Raw genomic sequence first — 23,389 nt, 5'->3', positions numbered from 1 at the left:
CCACTGATGCAGCCCCAGTACACCTCACTCAGCCTACCACCACCGACTAAGCCACGGATGTAGAGATGGGTCGACCTTATGGCCAGACATGCTGGTCAATCACAGGTTTCATTCTCTGATGCTTTCTTCAAGTGGTTCAACCGTCAGCAGATGGTTTATGCCGAGTATCCATATGCTGGGACGGATTTCCGGGGTGACTCGAATTTGGTGCTGCCGGCTAGCGAGCAGTGGGGTGTCATAGGTAAAAATCTCTGACCATATCTCTGTTTATTTTTTTTATAGTGTTCTTGTGTTTTTCAAATGTTCATCAAGACTAATCAAAACTCATGTGCTTATGTAGATATCGGGCTAGTGCGACCAGCAGTGCGTCCGAGAGTAGCAGCCGCCATTCCAGCAGGAGAGGTTGTAGGGAGGGCCATTCTTTGCAACCTGGATGTATCGAGACCCTTGCAGTGTTGCAGGATTAGATCGAGGGTCTCAACCTTGGTATTTCAGACATGAGGATCGTTGAGCTACCTCTGAGATTACAGCACCATACCACTGGCATGCCGAGCCGATGGACTAGGCTCTTGCACATGATTGCACAGGCAGTGACTAGTTATCACGAGCACCATTAGATTAGGGTTCCCCCTTGCATTTTGAGTTTTTGGGTCATATGACTGATTTTGTCCTGGACACAGAACACTATGTACAAACTATAAACAGTTATATATATATTTTTGATTTTCGGAGCTTTATTTTGGTTAAGTTATATGATCCAGATGCAGTTATTGATAAAATGCTTTTCTTTTACAAATGTGCAGATGTCTATATAACACATAATTTGCTAATGAATCAGTTAATGTGTTTAAGTTTCTGGAAATATGTTGATATTGAATAGAATCGAATTGCCTTTCCAAAATCTTGACCCTTAGGAACATGCGATAGATAGCTGGATTCCGAACGGAATAGATGCTGGTAAGTTGTAGAATGACGAGTTGTGAGTCTAGCCTGACGACAAGTCGGCCTATGCCATGCGCGATGGCATCAGAGAGGAGTTCTATCAACTCGCTATATTCAGCGATGTTGTTCGTTGATTGATCAATACACACCCCTCTGAAACTCACTAACTCGCCGCTTGGATCAAAGATGGCCCAAGCTGCAGAAGATAGGTTCCGCGTACTACGACTCACCCCATCGGCGTATCCAACAAATGATTCCAATGGGTTCGACATCTGCAACAAAATGTAAAATTGGATTACCTAACCAAAACTATCACTCTTAACGAAAACAAAAATGTAATAAAAGCATATGAATAGGTTACCATGTCGAGTCAAGCATAGTAACGCTTAAGGTACAACCTGTTTCGGGGTTGCGACAGTGGAATCCCGTCATAATCTACTAGCTCGTAGGCTCCTTTTGCTAATGCATGCTTAACAATGTAGGGACCCATCCACAAAGACTGGAACTTACCTGCTCCCAATTTATCAGATTCCTGATCGTAAAGCAAGACCAGGTCACCTTCTGAGAAAACGCAGGGTTTGACATTCTTGTCAAATTTTGCTTTGACTCGTTTCTTATGTGCTTTGTTAGCCAAGGCAGCATCACGACAGGTTTCATCCAGTTGGATTAACTCTAAGAAACGAGCCTCTTCCTCTGAAGTTCCGGGGAGGAGGTCAACTATGAGCTTGAGAGACGAAATTTCGCACTGAACTGGTAAGATCGCTTCCAGGCCATACACCAGCTGAAAGGGCGTAAATCTAGTCACATTTCTTACCGATGTCCGGTATGCCCACAAGGTTGAGTACAGGATTAGGTGCCAACTCCGTTTATGGACTCCAATCATCCTTTGCAGCATGCATTTCAGGACTTTGTTGATCGCCTCAACTTGCCCATTAGCTTGCGGATAATACAGAGTAGAGCTGTTGTGGGACAGTCCTAATTTGGCAGCCAATTCAACCATCATGTGATTGCAGAAATGTGATCCATGATCTGTGACTATAGCTTGTGGAACGTCGAACCTAGAGACTACATGATTGAAAAAGAAAAGAGCGGCCGTTTCGTCGTTGTTGTTTAATGTAGGCATCACCTCAACCCATTTCGTAAAATAGTCAACTACGACTATGATATACCCATGCCCCCCAGCCGAGGTGGGGTTACATTGCATGAAGTATATGCCCCATTTGGCGAATGGCCCAACAACAACCACTAGCTGGAGAGGTGCGGGTGGTATTCTAGTTTTGCGGTCGAAGATTTGACAAGCATGGCAACTTACTGCGGTTATGCAATATTTGAACATTGTTGGCTAGAAGTATCCCGCTCGTAAAATATTTTGTGCCGTAGCATAAACAAATTGATGCCCCCCACATGCGCCTGAATGACAATCATTCAGGACTTTTTCAGTCTCCTCAAGGGTGAGGCACCTTCGCAGAACTGTATCGACACCATGACGGTAAAGCGTATCACCGACGATCATGTAGTCTTTTGCTTGGTATCGAGTATGTCGTTGTTCTGAGCGAGAGGTATTAGACCTATACATTTGGGTTTGGAGATAAATAATTATATCTCCATACCACGGATCACTTGAAGATATCATAAACAAAAATTCATCCACGATTGTTGCTTGAGATGTTGAATCGTTGGACGATGATGGGAAATCACATAGTAACTCCGCGAAAGCCAGAGATTTCTTTGATTTGGATTTTACGAATTCCAGATCAAACTCTTGCAAAATTTCTATCCATTTTGAATATTTTCCCCCAAGCAACTGTCTTGACAAGATGTAAGTCATGGGGTTGCAATCTGACAAAATGGTAGTTTTTCGAACGAGAACATAGTGTCGAAATCTCTGTATTGCTTGAACTGCTGTAAGAGCTAGCTTTTCAACATAGGAGTACTTTCTTTCTGTATCATTTAAGTTTCGACTTAAATAATAAATAGGATGTTCGATTCCATTGTCTTCTTGAACTAAAACCATTGTGATGGTCGTATCTGCTGCAGCCAGATATAGGTTAAAGTCTCTTTGATAATCAGGAGTGTACATTAATGATGCTTTTATTAGGGATTCCTTTAGAGCATCAAAGGAAGCTTGCGCGACCTGATCCCAGTTGAAGGGTACTTCTTTTTTCAAGAGACGCGTATAACCTTTAGCAAGTTCGGCGTAATTTGGAATGAACCTCCTCAGAAAGTTTGCTTTCCCTTGGAGTTTCTGAATCTAAAGCAAATTTGAAGGTGGAGGCAAATCGATGATTGCCTGAACCTTGCACGGGTCGAGACGAATCCCGTCCTTTGAAACTACAAAGCCAAGTAAACGACCAGAACCAACGCAAAACACACACTTGTGCAGATTGAGTCTTATTTTGTAGTGTCAGCAACGTAGAAATATTGCTCTCAAATGTTGCGGATGATCGATCCACTTTCGCGAGTGAGCCAGAAGATCGTCGAGCTATGGTTGAACGATGTTCTTGATGTCATGGAACACATAATTCATTGCCCTCTGAAAAGTTGCCCCTGCATTCTTTAAACCAAAAGGTAGCTTATGGTACGTGAAGGTGCCCCACAGACAGATAAATGCAGTCTTTGACTGATCCTGTGGGTAGATATTTATTTGATTATACCTGGAAAATCCATCCATAAACGAAAAGATTTCGCATCCAACGCATTCATCAATTATCTGGTCGATGAAGGGTGTAGGGTAGTTTCCCTTTAGACAAGCTTGATTTACATCCATGTAATCGACACACACTCTAATTTTTCCTTGCTTTTTCATCACAGGAACAATGTTCGAAACCCAATCAGTTAGAGGAACCGGGTAAATGAAACCAGCATGGAGAAGTTTTTCAACTTCTTCCTTGATGGTCATGACTTTCTTTGGGTGCACCTGCCGAAGCCGTTGTCTTACTGGTTTGACATCTGGATACATCTTAATTTCGTGTTCAACTATGCTCGAGTCAATGCCTGGCATTTCTTCATATGACCATGCAAAGACATCTCTGAACTCGTGAAAGAGAGCGTAATATACTTCCAGTTCTAAAGAAGAACAAGATTTGCCGATATGAATATTTTCTACAACATTTGGTTTGGTCGAGATATTCATGGCGATAGTTTCTTCAATATTGGACAGATTTCGCTCGGAATCCACCGTATTTACAGTGTTTGATAGAAAATCAAAGACTGATGGATGATAAAGGTCGTCGGAGTAATCTTTGTTGTAATCCGGAAGATGGGAACGATGGTAGTAATCTTCCCATGAAGTACCCTTTATGTTCATTGACTGAACAATTCCTTCGTCTGTAGAATGTACATGCAACCAAGGATCTGAAGAGGTACCATACTCCTTAGACCTATCTACCCAAATTCTTGATGAGCGTTCATTGGGGTTTGCCTCCCATGCCGAGAACATTGATTGCTACAATATTTCTATTGGGCTTGGAGGCAACACCTGATGACGATCCATGCTAATATTGTGTTCGGATACCTTCTGAATGAAAGATACCATATTGCAGGTTCCCACCATGGCCACTTTCGCTAGGTTGTTTGGAGGCAGTAGGGAAAAAGTACCCATCAATGTAGGGTCTTTTAGCAGGCCTACTCCGATATTTTGATGCAATTGAGAGCTTCCGTGGATCATCGGGATGCTTCCTGTAACTTGTGAACTGTTTGGGAGAAAGGTTTGTTGGTCAACGATTGTAATTCCTCCTTGAAAAGGAGATGCAATCTTTCTGAAGTACGTTGATACAATAGTGACCATAGCATAAATCCAAGGCCTTCCCAGTAGGATGTTATAATCGAGATTTCCATCGATAACTTCAACATCAATTTCTATTGTTTTGCCCCCCAGTTCAACTTGTAAGTTACTCAAAATCCCATATGGAGTGTATGTTCGTCCATTGAATGCTTTTAACGTCGTTGATGATCGCGACAAGGGTGGTGATCCTAAAGTTTTCCAGCAACTCATTGACATAATACATGTAGATGTCCCCTCATCAATAATTTTTCGATGAACAGTTTTGTTGAGGGCTTTCACTTGAATGAGGAAAGCGAGTTGAGCTGGTAACTGAGGTTCATATCCTTTATGATTAAAGGCCACAAGATTGGAATCCGTTGGGTCAATCCCACCTATTGCTGATAATAGAGCCTGCTTTTGGGAGGGGCAATTTTGCAGTACTTCAAGTGTTGACATAGCGGACGGTGATTGCGCCAGGTCCTCAACTATATTATAATTCTTTGCCACTCTGGAACGAGGATTAAATGTCGATTTGTGTACTACTCCCTTTGGCAGCTTTATCGTTAGCTCAGGAATGATGGGTGGCACAACTTCGGTTGAAGTTGTTGTCGAACTACTAGGTTGATCAGTAGCCTTGTTGTTCGACAGTTGTGGATTCCCGTAATCTTTATTCCTTGTCGATATCAAAGCATCATTTTTCTATTTTGAAATGGACAACATAAGCACTTGGGATGGGGAAGCATTGTCGCTAGCAACCAGATTGGTTCCTGGGTTCGGAAATGGGTCAGTCAATACTGCTGAAGTTCTTGAATTCTTAAAGATTTTCTTAACTTCAGCTTTATATGGACAATCTCTTGTCCAATGATCCTCATCGCATATGAGGCATGGCTGACTAGGTTTCCTTTGCCCATAAGGGTTTGCAGAAGATTTTTTAGGAGACGAATCGTCCTGTTTCTTCTTTTTGCTCTTCCCTTTCTTCTTACCCCCTGGTTGCTTCGGTTCTTTGCCTTTGTTGGTCGACACAGCATTAACCTCTGAGGCGGGAAGTTCTTCATCTGCATTTTGACCAGAAACCTTACGGGCTTTCTTAGACGCAGCCTTTGTCGATTTCGTGCTTGTCGTACCTATCACGCCATCGCCGGCATGAGAGTCCTTGTTTGATTTAGGAGGAGGAGGAACGGAAAATTCTGGCCTTGGAGCATCAGGGATTTTGTCATAGAGCGTGCCAGACTGAGTATAGATCAAGTCTAGATATTGCGCATGAGCAATGACTTGCTCTTCAGTGACGACTCCTCCCTTTGCCACATCTTCTGTAATAGAAGGTAACAAAGACTTAATAAACCATTCAGCTAGTAGTTGATCAAGGACATATGTTTTTACCATTCTACAATGACGTCGCCATTCATGAATATGATCAGATATGTGAGTGGCCGTCATCTGTTTGAAATTGGTAAGAAGCTCTGTTCCTATTTCGTACCTTATTGGTAACTGAAAATGGGTTAAAAAGGTGGTGGCAAGGGCGCCAAAGTTATCAAATGAAGCTCTAGGCAATTTGATGTACCATTTTGCTGCCGGACCAGTTAACGTTCACTGAAAAAGGTGAAGCCTAATCAAATCATCATTTAGAGTGTTGGAGGAACACCATAGATGAAAGGTCATCACATGATTCGACGGATCTTCACCCGGATTTCCATTGAATTTAGGAATATCTGACGGAAGTTTATGAGGAATTACCGGCCACCAAGGGGCATAAGCGATTGGATCGTTCGTTAGCCGATTTAGATATGGTAACTCTAAAGTCGCCACGAAGGGCAACTATTGATTCAGGTTCGGTGAAGCGTACCCAGGATAAGATGGGATCGCCTGAGCAGTGGGTCTTTGCATACCAGCATAATGCATTTGATGCTGATAACTTTGATAAGGTTGTTGGGCATAACCAATTTGGGATGATTGATGATAACCGTTTTGAATATACGGCTGCCCATTACCTGCAAAGCTTTGTTGCTCAGGTCCTTGGTAAGCTTGTTGGAATTGCGGTTGTTGATGTTGCACCAGCCATGGTTGTGAAACCATTTGTTGTTGCCCAATACTGGATGTTTGACCAAGATGAGGGGTAATAGTACCCGTTTGAGCCTGAGTCGCTCCAGTTAAGGAGCCACTAATTGGCGATTGCAGTTGCGTCGTGGAGACAAGAGGCTGTTGTACTACGACCTGAGAAACTTGAGGCTGGCATACAACAGGCAACGCTTGTACTTGCGACACTGTCACAATAGCTGGTGTAGTGGGGATATTTGACACAGGTAGACTCGGTTGCATTGAGTATACAACTCTTGGTTGTTGAGGCAGTATTGGCACCCAACCGCTGGATGTGATTCCAATTTGACCCGAATTCGGTTGTGAACTCTCATATGGTTGTTCTCTTGGAGGGAACAATGAAAGGGTATATTTCCCCCCATACAGCGGCAATCCAGTGCTCAAAGGAATGATTGGTCTTTGGAGGCCAGACTGCCCAAATTGATATTGTTGTGAAGGATCAATTTGCCGAGATTCAACATAAGAAATTCCAGATACTATTCCAGACGAACAAACGGGAATAGACCATACTGTTGAAACAGTCCCTGGGTGGACTCCCTCTAGCGGTTGAGAGCTAGTTGGGACAGATGGTATACTAGCGAACATTGTCGGAGTGGTGGCAGGAGGTTCTGCTACCGCTATATTGGACGACACAGTCCTAGATGTCGATGGTTGTCCAGATATATTGAGTCTATCCAAAATACTTCCCAGCGATTCTACGGGAACTTGCGATGAAGGAGTTCTAACTTCTGAAGTAGAAGGATATAGGTGGATCCCAGTTCCAAAATGCGATGGAGTACTGGATGGAAGATCCTTCGTAATCTCCAATTCGGGTGGAAGAGGCAGACCGTCAGGTCTGTAAAATATTTTTGGTGCCGAAGAAGGTATAGATTCTGCAGTGACAGATGCTAGAGGGGTAACACCTTCCGAATCAACCCTAGATGGAGCTGGTTCAAGAATAGAAGTGTTTACTGTTACACCGGGATCAGTTCTAATGTCCTCTTGTAACTGTGGAACTTCTTCTGTAGAGGCAGGGATACCAGAAATGGTTGGAGTAACTGGAGTCTCAGAGGATGTTGAAACACAAGTTTCAAACAAACCAAGAGACTTTGACCCAGTTAACGAGTTCGCTTGGCCCGAAATGGTTTTGTTTCCGGAGTCAAAGATCGCTGACTCGTCAGTCTCCGCAAACGACGGGGTTTTGATTGACTTTCTTCCACGATTGCGGATTATTTGATCAACTCAAAATAAGAGGGGAAAATGTTATTCCGAATTAAATGAATTTTAGATGCTTTGACACAACTTGCTTTTTCAATTTTTAAGAGTCGAGAAAAAGCTAAAGATGACTCTAGTCGCCTTCGATTTTTAATGAGCTTGAAGTGACAAGTGCTCAGATGGACCTTTTCCTTTAAGGAGTCTAAAAAGGAACGAAAGAGACTACTTTGGAAATCTAGATAGAGGGATTACCAAACCAATCGCAAAACTGCAGAATACTTTTTATGGTACGGCAGTCAATCTTCCCGAATGCTTTGTTCAGTGCATTGCGATCGATAGGGCGGCAGACACGGCTTCTTAAGGATAAAGGATGTAGCCTATTGTGGTCTCCCAATATATACTCGATGATACGTGGTAGCACAAATCTGTACTGGCACTTGTCGTCTCAAAGAGGAGGAATCACCCAACCTATGATGAAAATGACAGTTACCAGGCTTCACGACGTCGAAATATGTCTCTAGCCTAGACTTCTAGATGTTGTGCGTTAGGTTCCAAAGCGTTTTTATGTTCATTGAATTTATTTTACAATTGATATTTCTTAAGAAGTTTTCCTTTAAGTTTCACCACGTGATGTAGATATACAACTCCTAAATATGCAATCTAAGATGATAAACAGTCGTTTACTCTTCTTTTTGCAATGAAAATCCTAGCTACTAAGGAAAGAGAAACGAAATCCTTTCAACATAGAGCAGAGAGCACACACTAGATGCACTGTCCTAAATCAAAATCAACAAGTAGTCTAAATGCAAATGCACATGCATGTATTTGTTTTCCACTTTCTTAATGTGTGAATGACAAAAAGAATGCTGGGTACAAATCTGAATTATATCTTCTTTCAAAGCGACAGTACTAACGATTTTCTTTTCAAAAAACGAAAGGGAGACAAGATGACACTTTGCGATTTTGAATTGAAAACTGCTTTTGACACTTGAAATACTATTAATTCAGATCAAATACAAGAGTAACAGTGTAATCGACTATCAAAAAGAGAAGGATTCTTTTCCTTGACTGAAAACAACACTTTCAAATCAAAAGACGACAGTTCGATTAAGCTACTATTTTGTAAATGAGAACTGTGAATGGCGAAAAATACACAAAAACATTCACAAATCTTTGTACAATGGAGGCTGGATGATGCAAAGGAAGGGGGTTTCAACAATGGTCTACTGATCACAGACAGAAAAACTCCTGAATAAAGCTGAAGAGAGTGAAGAAAAAACCAAAATCTGGAGGCAGAAACAGTCTTATCTGATCATCACACCTGTAACACAGGGAAACAGGGATGCATCTCACCTACTGCACACGGGAGGTGCGATGCATCCAGATTTCCAAGAGGAGAAGGTGCAATGGTCCAGGGACGAGACTTTAACTTGGTTTTTGGTCACAGTTTGCAGCTTAGTTCAGGGATTTAGGTCGAGCTAATGATAGTCAGTAAATACAAAGTATAGGGGCTGATCTAATGAGGCTACTTGAGATACCTCTAAGGCACTTAGGATGTTTACAAGTCAATTGTTCAGTTCATAAACAAACCCGGAGATTGACTGAAGCAGCGTTGATCTACTTTGCACTTGCATAGCAAATGCAGTTCGAAGGCTAGCTGGCTTAACTTGAGGTTCCATCTGTGGTTTATTAATCAAACAAATAGAGACAAGCAATCAAACTAATTGGCTCCCCAGTGGAGTCGCCATTTTGTTACCGGGAAAACTAGTGTCTATTCAGAACTGCTAGTCCCACTGAGACAGGTAGCTATCTTAGAAACAAACAAACTAAAGTTACTTGTATTTTCCTTTACGAGAGATAGATGAGAAAGAAGCAGAGAGTACCAACCTCCGTCTTTCGCTTGGCTCCTTACTTGTTTCCTTTCCCCTTCGACAGAATCTTGCCACTGCTTCCTTACTTGTCCCGCTTCAAAGAACACCTGTAGAATCACAACAACATAATACCATCAAAGCATAGAGATATCTCACTGTAAACAATATAGGATCAAATATATATTGACCATACAAATGCATATATCAACACAATATTCAGAGTTACACAAGAATATGGAGGAAAACTCAAATAGCTTTATTGATAAAAGTAGTAGAAGAGAGGATTACAACCACTTGGTCTGACCTAGCGCCATCCTCCCAGCTTGAAAGCCCTCTTCACCTCATACAAAGCAAGATCACCCAACAATGTCTTCAAAGAGAAACCAACAGCACTTCTTTGCAAATTACCAAATTCCAACCTTTGGATCTCTAGGATGAGGGATCCATATATAGATATTTGCAGGGGGGTGAGTCAGCTTCTGGGATTTTTATTAGTGTCATCTCTCTGATAGTTCTTGGTTCCACTTGGAGATTTCATGATCTCTTACTCATCCTTAGGCGAATTTAGGGAGGCAAGTATCAAATGAGCAGCTTCTAGAAGATTCTCAGGGTCTCCACCTAGCAAACTGCTTGTGCCATTTGTCTACTCTCGCTCATCGCACCCTACAGAAGGGCTTTCCAGTATGCATCGCACTTTTTGCATGTGGCAGGTGAGATGCATCGCACCCTTAGCACTGGGCAGTCTGTATGGTCCTGCTTTGACCAGTTCTGAGTAGTTTTTCATGGAGAACTTCTGGGAGATGATGTAATCAGCTGACCTTGCTCCTTTAGGGTATGAAACAACACTTTTAGGGACTTAGAAGCCCTTGGTTTATGGACATATGTGATTGGGGTTGCAGTGCCCAAATATGTCTATAACAATGACCTCTCATTTCTATACCAGAATTGGAATAGGTTGTAGTAGACCACCTGGATGCTTGCATTCTTCCTTTACTTGCTGGCAATCCAGACACCTAGCCACAAACTATGCCACTTCCTTCTTTAGATTCAACCAATAGTAGAAATTCTTCATCGTCGTCAATGTCTTCTGATATCCTGGGTGACCTGAGTATGGCTTGACGTGAAACTCCCTCAAGATAAGCTTCTTCCATTCACTGCAATCTGACACATAGATCCTGTCCCTGAATCTCACCAAACCATCTGTCATGAGACTATAGTCGGCATCCTGATCACCTATACCTGTACATGTACCTATAAATGTACCTGTACCTATACCTATACATGTACATCTACATATACATGTACTTGTACTCTGTTATAACCTGTGCATAATCTCCATATACCTGTCATCCCGTTGTCCTGCCTACAAGTTCTTATCCTGTAAATTTGTCCCATAAGAGCTCAGAGTTGCTATATGATTCAACTATACCTTCCTGCTAAGAGAATCTACAACCCGGTTCTCCTTTCCCTTAATGTATCTGATCTCAAAGTCAAACTCACTAAGGTTTAAAGGAAGAACATAAGCATGGTGGGAGCAGCAAGAGCCATGTTGCATGATCAAGGGTTTCCATTAAACCTATGGGCAGAAGCATGCAACGCTGTAGTTTATTTGTAGAACAAAAGTCCTCATAGAATACTTGGCATTACCACACCCGAAGAAGCTTTCTCTAGGAGGAAGCAAAATGAATCTCATTTTCGAATTTTTGGAGCTATTATGTATTGTCATGAATCCGAGGACAGCAAGAATAAATTGGATCCTACAAGTGATATGGGGGTTTTTGTAGGATACAAAAAGACTCCACATAACTATAGTGTGTATTTTCCCTCACTCGAGGCTATAGTAGTGAGGAGATATGTCAAATTAGATGAGGAGAAGGCTATGAGATGCTTGCTAGAGTGAGAATTGAGTATCCCACTAGAGGAGGAGCTTCTAACTCCAAAGAAGGAGCCTCATACTAAGTTTCAGGATGTTGTGGAGCAACCACAAATGGAGGAGAAGACAAGAGGTCAAGTGGAGGCACTCACTCAACCAGAATATTCCAGAGAGGTGAGGAAGAGAACTAGAGAAGCTGACAGATTGGTGCAGGATGCACGAGAGCATGTGGGTGCACCTACATCTTAGATCAAGTAGAGGAAGTCACTAGAAATGTACATTGGGTATATGGCTCCCATGACAGAACTCATTGAGACAAAGCCTTCTTCAGTTGAGGAAGTAGTTTCTCAACCAATGTGGGTTGATGCCATGGTAAAGGAGTATGACTCCATCATGAAGAACAATGTATGGGAGGTCGTGCCAATACCAAAGAATAAGTCAGTGGTTGGTTACAAATGGATCTACAACGTGAAGGATGCAATTGATGGGATCATCAAGAAGTACAATGCCATATTTGTGGCCAAAGGATTCTCTCAGGTATAGGGAGTGGACTATGAGGAAACTTATGGCCTAGTGGCAAGATGTTCCTTGATCAAAACCATTCTAGCATTAGCTGCACAGATGGGGTGGAAGATCCATCAGATAGATGTGAAGATTGCCTTCCTCAATGGAGTTGTTGAGGAAGAAATTTATATAGAGTAGCTAGAGGGATTTGAGACTTATGACACAGAGACATGTGTGTAGACTCAGGAGAGCCCTGTATAGTCTCAAACAGGCACCTCGAGCATGGTACACACAAATTAACACATATCTTAGTGGATTTGGCTTCACCAAAAGTAAAGTATATGCCAATATCTTCCACATTATGGTAGAAGTAAAGTTGCTTATCTTGGTTTTGTATATTGATGACTTGATACTTACAGGGTGATCCAAAACAGAGTTTGGATAGACTCCTAAGTCTAAGTGTTCCTCACTGAGGAAAATGAAAGTCCAAGGAAGTTCCTGGAACTAGCCCCATTGCAGAGATCGTCTCATTCTGAATCTACTGCAATTTGAATGGGCCAAAACTGACTTAGGATGCAGAAGTTACCATAAAATGAAGCTGCCTATATCCCTTGGAAAAAGGAGAAAAATCCCTTAAAAAGGGATCCTAAAAACCCTCTAAGTCTTCAAAATCCTCATAAATATTCAAAACTAGCGCAAAAAGAGAAGTTTTAGACTTTAAGGATAACACTATCGGAACCCAAAAACATGAAGAAAATCATGAAATCGAGCTTATCGGAGGCTTGAACAGTGTTTGCACAGGAGCCATCGGATTTGGCTGATCAACGGTCCAGATCCGATCGGCATATCGCATCAGCGGTGACAGGCGGAGGCAATTGGAGGCATAATGTGCAATGGGACCAGGCCGATGCGATACCGCAATCGTTGATATCGGCGGATCGCAATCGGCGTTGGCATAAACCATACTATATGGGAAGGCCTCGAGCTTGTGCGATCTGCGATTGCGACTTGTCGCATTGCAATATCGCATCCACACATTACAGAGAGGCGATTATATGCTATATGTTATAGATGCAATAGCGATGGTCGGACTCAACGGAAATATGAACCAGATTTAATACATTTCGAAATCCGTCGAACAACGATTTTCTTTGTATTTTCGTTTTTCATTGGATAAACGAAATACGAAGGAAAAGTGCCCGACCCGATGAAACCGGACCCGAAAGGGTTCCGAAATGAAAACACATAATATTTGAAATCCGTCATAATCCATTTTTTTTGCGATATTTGCACACTTTAACGTATTTTTAAAATACAAAGGAACAAGGCTGAAGCGACTTGCGATAGCGATTGAGGATGGACCCGGTAGGGAAATAGACCGGATTTAAGGACTTTTGAAGTCCGGATGAACAATGTTTTTCTGCAGATTTTCCCATGTTTTACAGCGTTCTCTGTGTAAACAGGAAACAACTGTTTCTGAGGGATTTCAAGCGCCGATTGCCCCTTCCGTTACAGAATAGGTGACATCCATCCCCGAGGGCATTTAGCAATGATTTCTAACACTCAGAGAAGGGATTTGAGCAGACTGTCGCTGGAAGACAGAAAGCCGAGAAGCGGAAATGAACCAACAACGCTGATTTGGCTTAAAAAGCCACATAACAACAGAAACAGAAGGTTGGTTGTTGATTATTGGTTGCTGAGGGTGTCGTTGGAGTTTTTATTGCTGAAAGTGAAGCTAAAGCAGGAGGCTAAGGCGAAGGAGGTAGCGCAGAAGCAAAAAGAAGCCAAGGGAGTCACTTGGAAGCCAAGTGAAAATCCAACAGGGCTGTAAACTGATAGAGCCAGAAGTCAGAGCCAAAGAGCCAAAACCAAGAGCCAAGAGCCAGAGCCAGGAGCCAGAGCTTCAAGTGTCAGGGAATAATATGGTGTCTGAACCTGTTGTTTCTGTGTAAAACAGGAGGAGTTAAGGCAAGAGCTTGTAAAAAAGACTTATACCATAATCCCAGGGAGCCTAGTTGAGTTGATTAGAGCTCATGGAGATGTAGCCCAAGAGTTATAGGTGAACTCATAATTAATTTGTTGTCTTATGTGTTTGTCTTTACTGCTGCTTTATTTTCTGTTACATGTATTTATACATCAGTTTCAGCACATGAACAGTTAAAAACAAATACCAGCATACACCATTGTTTTCAAGCATTTTTTATTCCGCATTGGTTAATCAATAAGACTTGGGAAAATTTAAAGCTTTGGAAGTGGGAGAGGTTCTTGTAAGTTGGACAAGAAACCTAAGTGCCCCATTTTCAGATCAGTTGGTATCAAAGCTTAAGTTTGGTTAACCACACCTTTAAGAAGGTTATATTAGAATGCTTGATGGACAAAGCAAAGAATGCTTGTCTGAAAGGTGTTTGAACAGCAAGAGGTTGATTGTATGCTTGTTTTGCAGACTGACTATTTTCTGAGTTTGCAGAGGTAAAGGGAAAGCTGTTGATAGCTCAGTCCAAGAAGGACAAATAGGAAGAAGGGCTGAAGGCATTCTTCTATCCCAAGGACCTCAAGGAAATCCAAAGCACAAGAGGTTTGTTGCAAGAGGTTGCTTAAATAAGCTCTTTATTTATCTTGTTGAAGTTTTTTTTGTTCATTGGCATAATGACAACTTCTACAAGTGGGTCCTCAAATTTTGCGTTCTTCACAAGATTCTTTGATGAAGACATGAAGCAAGAATTTTCCACCATGATGAATATGGTGAGAGAAATGAATGAGAATGGAAGGAAGAGTAGCATGCTTAGAGAGTAGTTGAATTCCATCAAGGAAGAGAAGCAGTTGCTTTCTGACAAGTTGCAGGAAATGGAGAGGCAACTTCATATTGCAAATATGAACCTGAAAAGGGTGCATGAGTTGGAGACACAGCTCTTTGTTGCCCAAGAAGCCTTAGTCAAGTATCAGCTTGAAGAAGAGGTAAACCATTCAAGTTTGTCTTCAAATTCCTCTAAGGATGCTTATATTGGTTCTTTTGAAAAACATACTAGAGCCATAGGTTCCAAGCTAATGTCCAATATGGGCTATGAAGGGAAAGGCTTGGGTAGACATGCACAAGGTATTGTTGAGCCAATAATGATTGAGGAAAGGCCTAAGTATTTTGGTCTTGGCTACGGACAAGCTCATGGAGAAAGTTCCAAAGCTGCCATGAAGGCCATTGAAACAGTCCCAAGGAGTTTCATTTCATGTCCTCTACCTCTGAAGTGTGAAGGTTGTATCCAAGAGGAATGCAATGGCTTGAAACATCATTTGTAGGATGTAGGTGTTTAGAAGAACACACTTGAACCAGAGAGTTGTGGAAACTTTGATGATCTTGAAGAGAATGATAGTGTTCCAAAGGGAGCTACTTCTTCACTCAATTCACCTCCTCGTGAAGGCAATAAAGGAGAAAGATTCAGGTATAAATATGGTTTTAAATGTATTCCTTTTGATTTTGCAAAGCATGGTAAATTTCCACATAAGCATGGGGAAAGATTTGCATGTTCCTTTTGTGGTTTGGATAACCATGATATTTCTAGATGTTGGAAGAGAATGGCCACATATAGGAAAATTTTGAAGGAAAAGAAGTAAGAAGCCAAAGGTCCATTGGACAAGGCAAATCATGCTATCAAGAGGATGCAAATGCAGTGCACTTACTGCCATAAGCAAGGACATCTTGCTGCAAAATTTTGGACACTGAATCCAGCAATGCTTCCACCAAAGCTGAAGAAAGTGGAAAGAGAAGATGGCAGAAATGGAAAGGAAGATTCCATGAGTGATCTGTCTCAAAATGATTCACATGTTGATGCTGATGTGTAGACAAAGGTAGTACCTATGAAAGGGATTGGTAAGAAACGGTTAGATTTATTATCCGATTAAGATTGCATGTCTATTAATGCATCTATTTGCATTTCTTTGATAATGGAATGCAAGTTGCAGGTCTACCAAGATGGTGAATGGAAAAAGGTTGATTAGGAGGCTCACTTTGTTGCTGCAACATTATATTTCATTTCAGCTTTGAAAGTACAGTGTACTTAAGTGAAAGTTGAAGGATGAAATGCATGCATAAGCCTGATGTGCATGAACACGGGGATGTTGATGATTTCCTTATATTTAAACATGTATGTGTAATTAACTTGCAGGGTTGATTGCTTTGACATGCATGTGCTGCCATGTTGACTTGGGAGAAGTTAACTTGGTCTCCAAATGGAGATAATGATGAAGTGTTTCATCTTTTTAAAAAGAGTCCTAATGGTCTTTTTCTACATGCTTGACTTGAAGGGTCATTTGTTTAAAGGCATGTTTTGTGGGTTTGTTACCTAGTCCATCATTTTTATGCAAATGTAAGACATGGAGGTGTTCACAAGATGTGAAAATATGTTTCTTTTGTTGAAGCAGGAGTTTAAGCCATCCAATTGTTGTTGTCTGTGTTTCTATTGTTGTTAACAGTTGTTGTTGACAGCTTGTCAAACAAGTACAAATGAAAGTTTTGTGGAGCAGATATACTTCACATTTGTTTGAGCCACCTTGGATCAATGATCAAGGTAGAGAAGCTCAAACTACCTTCTATAACCTTTTCAGCAGGAGTTCTGCAAGAAGGCAAGGAGGAAGACAGTTCTTCCCAGAAAGACCAGCCCATCCAAGAAGGGAAGTGGTCAGAAACTTTGGTTCAGAGGCACTATGCAAAGGCAAGTGTAGGGAGGCTGAAAGAAGAGGGTGAGTCACTCTCATTTACTGCTCAAATCAGTGTATCAGTCTTTTGGAGACCAAAAGTTCTTTTAGTGGGAAGGTGTGATCCAAAACGGAGTTTGGATAGACTCCTAAGTCTAAGTGTTCCTCACTGAGGAAAATGAAAGTCCAAGGAAGTTCTTAGAACTAGCCCCATTGCAAAGATCATCTCATTCTGAATCTACTACAATTTGAATGGGCCAAAACTAACTTAGGATGCAGAAGTTACCATAAAATGAAGCTGCCTATATCCCTTGGAAAAAGGACAAAATCCCTTAAAAAGGGATCCTAAAAATCCTCTAAGTCTTCAAAATCCTCATAAATATTCAAAACTAGCGCAAAAGGAGAAGTTTTAAACTTGAAGGATAACACTATCGGAACCCAAAAACATGAATAAAACCATGAAATTGAGCTTATTGGAGGCTTGAACAGTGTTTTCACAAGAGCCATTGGATCTGGCCAATCAACGGTCCAGATCCGATCGGCATATAGCATCGGCGGTGACAGGCGGAGGCAATCGGAGGCATAACGTGCGATGGGACCGGGCCGATGTGATACCCCGATCACTGATATCGGCGGATCACAATCGGCGTTGGCATAAACCATACTATATGGGAAGGCCTCAGGCTTATGCGATCTGTGATTGTGACTTGTCGCATCGCAATATCGCATCGGCACATTACAGAGGAGCGGTTATGTGCTATATGTTATATATGCGATAGCGATGACCAGACCTGGCGGCAATATGAACCGGATTTAATACATTTTGAAATCTGTCAAACGACGATTTTCTTTGTATTTTCGTTTTTCATTGGATAAACGAAATACGAAGGAAAAGTGCTCGACCCAAAAGGGTTCTGAAATGAAAACACATAATATTTGAATCCGTCACAAGCCATTTTTTTTGCGATATTTGCACAATTTAACGTATTTTTAAAATACAAAGGAACAAGGACGAAGCGACTTGCGATAGTGATTGAGGATGGACCCGATAGGGAAATAGACTGGATTTAAGGACTTTTGAAGTCCGGATGAACAATGTTTTTCTGCAGATTTTCTCGTGTTTTATAGCGTTCTCTGTGTAAACAGGAAACGACTGTTTCTGAGGGATTTCAAGCGTCGATTGCCCATTCCATTACAGAATAGGTGGAATCCATCCCCGAGGGCCTTTAGCAATGATTTCTAACGCTCAGAGAATGGATTTGAGTGGACTGTGGTTGGAAGACAGAAAGCCGAGAAGTGGAAATGAACCAACAGCGCCGATTTGGCTTAAAAAGCCACAGAACAATAGAAAAAAAAGGTTGGTTGTTGACTGTTGGTTGATAAGGGTGTTGTTGGGGTTTTTTTTGCTGAAAGTGAAGCCAAAGCAGGAGGCTGAGGCGAATGAGGCAGCACAGAAGAAAAAAGGAAGCCAAGTGAAAAGCCAAGAGGGTTGTAAATTGATAGAGGGTAGAAAGAAGCCAGAGCCAGAGCCAAAGCCGAAGAGCCAAAGTCAGAGCCAAAGAGCCAAAACCAAGAGCCAAGAGCCATAGCCAAGAGCCAAAGCCAAGAGCCAGAGCTTCAAGAGTCAGGGAATAATATGGTGTCTGAACCTGTTGTTTCTATGTAAAATAGGAGGAGTTAAGCCAACAGCTTGTAAAAAATACTTATACCATAATCTCAAAGAGCCTAGTTGAGTTGACTAGAGCTCACACAGATGTAGCCCAAGAGTTGTGGGTGAACTCCTAATTAATTTGTTGTCTTATGTGTTTGTCTTTACTACTACTTTATTTTCTATTACATGTATTTGTACATCAGTTTCAGCACATTAATTTACAACACATGAACAATTACAAATAAATACCAGCATACACCATTGTTTTCAAGCATTTTTTATTCCGCATTGGTTAATCAATAAGACTTGGGAAAATTTAAAGCTTTGGAAGTGGGAGAGGTTCTTGTAAGTTGGACAAGAAGCCTAAGTACCCCATTTTCAGATCACAGGGGATGAGCAATTTATGCACTCTTGCAAGGAGTACCTTGCAAGAGAATTTGAGATGAAGGACATGGGCTTGATGCATTACTTCCTTGGGCTAGAATTATGGCAGGGTGATGGAGAGTTGTTTGTGATTCAAGGGAAGTATTCCTACAAAATACTTCAGATATTTCACATGGATAACTGCAAGCCTATGGACACACCTCTAGCTACAAACTAGAGGAAGGAGAGTGCTTCTTCAGGAGAGGCAGTAGATGTTGCCATCTACATACAACTTGTGGGTCCCTTGATGTATCTGGTGAACACAAGGGGTGGCATGTGTTATGCAGTTAATCAATTAATCTAAGACATGGTGAAGCTTACCAAGTTGTATTGGAAGGCAACCGAGCATGTGTTGAGATACCTCAAAGGAACTACCGAGTATGGGTTAGGGTATAGGAGGAAAAAGGGAGTGAAGCTCCAAAGCTTCTGTTGGGTATGTGTTATATTCTTTCCATGACTAGCCTTGGAATAAATTTTGGGTATGTGTTTTTGGCATGATGGTTTTCTACCCATGTTATTTTGTATATTTGATCAAGGGAACTATGATTATGTTCTAATCTAGGGTTAGTGAATTCTTCAACATGTATATATATATATATATATATATATATATATATATATATATATATATATATATATATATATATATATATATATATGTATGTATGTATGTGTGTGTGTGTGTGTGTGTGTGTGTGTGTGTGTGTGTGTGTGTGTATATATATATATATATATATATATATTTTAACATTGAAAGTAATATAATGAAAAATCAGTCTTGTAGTCTCAGTTTTGGGATCCGGGGGAAAATATTTGTGTATGTTTGTTTTATGTTCTCGCCGTTATTTTTCTGTTTTATGAATTTATTTGCAGGTAATTTATATGTGGGTTTAAAACCTACAACTTCACTAATGCATATTGGGCAGGGAGTCCATCAAACAGGAAAAGTACTTTAGGTGTCATCTTCAGTGTTGGGTCTGCAACTATTTCTTGGTATAGCAGGAAACAAAGTTTGTGGCACTCAGCTCAGCAGAGGTTGAATACATGGTTGCAAGTCAAGCAAAATGTGAGGTCATATGGATGAGGAAAATACTTGTGGGTATTTTCAGTCAAGAGATGGATCCAACAGTGATTTATTGTGATAATCAGAGTTGTATTAAACTCTCTAAGAATCCCAGTATTTCATGACAGGTCCAAGCACAATGATATCAGGTACAATCACTTGCAAGATTGTGTGCAGAGGAGAATTATGATTCTACAGTGCATTCCAACCGAGGAGCAGGATGCAGATATCTTAAAAAAGGAATTTTCAAGAGGAAAATTCAAATTCCACAAGTGCAAGGTAGGGGTGGTGAAAAATCCCTTTCTTGCTAAGAGGGAGTATTAGAAATTCTAGCAAGTAAGGCTCAATTTGAATTTTGGCTTAGCCAAATTTAGTAATCCGATCTTTCACATTAGCAAGATGACTTAGAAAGCAGTTAGCTAGAGCGACATAGCCTTGTCTACTAGTTAACTCAGTAAATTCAAGTTATATGCTTGTATTAGAGTTTTGCATGTAGTGGTTGCTAAAATTTAGTAATATATTTTAGTGATTTTTCAGTTGAACTCGATTAACTAAGCTCGAATCATTAGTTAAGTCAGTTGAGTAGTATAATTGTTGTTAACTCAGTGATCTCTCAGTTAAACTAGTCAATTAGCTAAAAATAGCCCAAACATGAATGGAATTCGAATTTCCTTGCTAGAGTGGAGGAAAAGGCACATTGTAATTATCAGTTGTATAATAGTTGAGTGTACAGGCTTCGCATTGATGTAGGTGATCAATTCCTTGGGATTTGCGCAAGGAAATAGGGAATTCCCCTATTATTTCGGATCTCAATTTCTCTTGAATTATGTAAGGAAATAGGAGGAATATGGAGTCGTGAATTGGCTAATTGTTGGCCAAAGTAGGACAATCAGCAAGATAATAGGTTTACAGTGCAGGGTATGCTTCGGGATTGAAGCAAGACATTGTAATAGTTTCTCATTCTCATCTGATTAATGAAAAATAGCGGGGGGGTTTTTCCTAGTTGGGTTCCCTTGTAAAATCATTATGTTCTTGTGGTATTGATGGTTGCATGTCATTGCATGTGTTTCTAAATTGTGATTTCCATTCCGTAGAATTGTTGAGGAAATTTTTAATCTCTTGTTTTCAATTCAAACTCATCAATAATAGAAAATTTCTATTAATTTCTACACTTCGTCCTTAATGGAAATAGTTTCAGGTAAGCTTTTACATTCCCTTATGACAGATGATGTTCTATTGCTAGATAATCTTGTAAACCCTGTTCCTAATCCATATGATGTTATTAAACCTGACTCTCCCTGGCTCTGGTAGCCTACGCTCATCCACTGATCATCCTTCTTATATAAATGACTCCCTCTACAACCATCCTCCTCCAAAAGTCCCTCCCATGCCCTCTAAACCCACCCCCTCTTTATCCTATCATCAGAACGCTTCTATCCGCTCATATAGTACTTCCAAATCCTTTTTATTCACCTCTGGTTTTTTAGAAAGCCAATAATCTACCAAGGATAGCCAACCTTTAATCCATAAAGAGATCATATACCCCCTAGTCCCTTCTTACTCTTCATAATTAAACCTTAAATCCATTCCATCCTTCCCCTCCCCTTTGTCCAATACTCTCTTACAAGACAAACAATTCCCATCCTTCAATAATTTCATTGTTCAGAAGAAACACCTAAATAGAAAGGAACTCGCTGAACTCGCTCTAGATCTATCTCACAGGGTGATCCCTTTGTAGAATCCATATATCTTCCTGAATCCGATAAGGCCCTTGGAGAAATGAAACCATATTCCTTTCCTTCCTTATGATCATCATGTCCTTGAATGTAAGGGGAATTGGAGGTCCTCCCAAAATTCGAGCCCTCTATAGATTAGTGTCTATTCAGTTCCCCTCGATAATCTTCTTCCAAGAAACCATGGTCAATGCAGATAAAGCTAGAGATTTTCTTCTTAAAATCTTCCCAGATTGGTATATCTATGTTGTGGGTGCAGATGTCCAGTATGGGGGCCTGGTTGTCCTTTATAATCCAAGGGATGCTACTCTCAGACCTTACTCCTCTATGGTTGGTATTATCCTGGAAGGCCATCTCACAAGTATGGTCAATTCAGTAATCCTTGTAAACTGTTATGGACCCTATCAGGAGAGAGAGGCCTTCTAGAACCATTTATTCAATAGTGGACATTTTTTAGAACACTCCCTTGTTTTTGTTGGTGATCTAAACTTTACTTCCTCTATCAAAGAGATTTGGGGTGAGAAACCTCAGCATGATCCCTTTACATAGGTGATTTCGAGGATTATTAGTGAGTCTCACCTCATTGACATTTGCTCGTCTCCTCTTGAAAACACATGGACAAATGGAAGACCAAGGGTTGAGGGTGTGGCAAAGCACCTTAACGGATTTCTGGTTGTTGACCCCTTGGTCTCATAAGTGGGAAAATACCGATCCTGGATATGTAATGAAACCATATTTGACCATTATCCTATTTTTCTTTAGTTGGATTTTCAAAAATCCTCCTCAAAGTATCCCTTCAAATTTAATAGAACTTGGTTTAATCAAAATTCCTTTATGTATCTTATTTATGAATGTTGGAGAAATCATGGGGTGGATCCCTTCTTATTTGCAATAGATGCATGGACTATTAAGATGAAAAATTCAAAAGCTCATGTAAAAGTTTAGGCCCAGAACCTTATTCATGAGCAACACAATGAGCTGGAGTCTTTTGAAGCTGAATTATACTTATGTCAAAATTCTTTTATTAATACAAGGTTCCCGGATGATTTGGAAAAAAGGATGTGCATCTTAGCCTAAAGATGTTGAAATATGTAACTAGGTTCGGTCTTCATAATGGCAGATGTAATCATGATTTTATGTATTTGATGTAATGAGAAAAAAAAAATTATTATTGTTATTCTTGAGGCATGCATTTCATGCTCAAGGGAAATTTATTTTTAGTTCAAAGCACCCATTGAGTATGAAAGGCCCTTTTGGGCATGTTACATATTGAACAGAAAAAATATATGAGTCAAATAGAGTCAAAAGACCCTCCAAGACCTTGTCATCAAGTCAACCTACACAAGTGGACAAGTCAGCCTAAAGGAAGCAATTTGTACCCCTCAAAAGCCTATAAATAAGAAGGAACTCGACCTCATTAGCACACTCACTCAAGAAAGTTTGATCTCCTCAAGATAGAAGCTGGAAAAGGACGAAAAAGGAGAAGAAAAGAAAGATCAAAGTTTTGGGCCTCTATCTCTCTCTCTTTTTTGATGGTTTCTACTGTTGCTCAACAAGTCAAAGTGTTGTTGGGGAAGTCGAAGTGTTGTTGG

Source organism: Pinus tabuliformis, chromosome 2_2 (genome assembly GCF_031772625.1).
Source record: "Pinus tabuliformis cultivar Carrire ecotype Pingquan chromosome 2_2, CPIR1, whole genome shotgun sequence".
Classification (NCBI taxonomy): Eukaryota; Viridiplantae; Streptophyta; class Pinopsida; order Pinales; family Pinaceae; genus Pinus; species Pinus tabuliformis.
Note: the sequence above shows the minus strand (reverse complement) of the source record.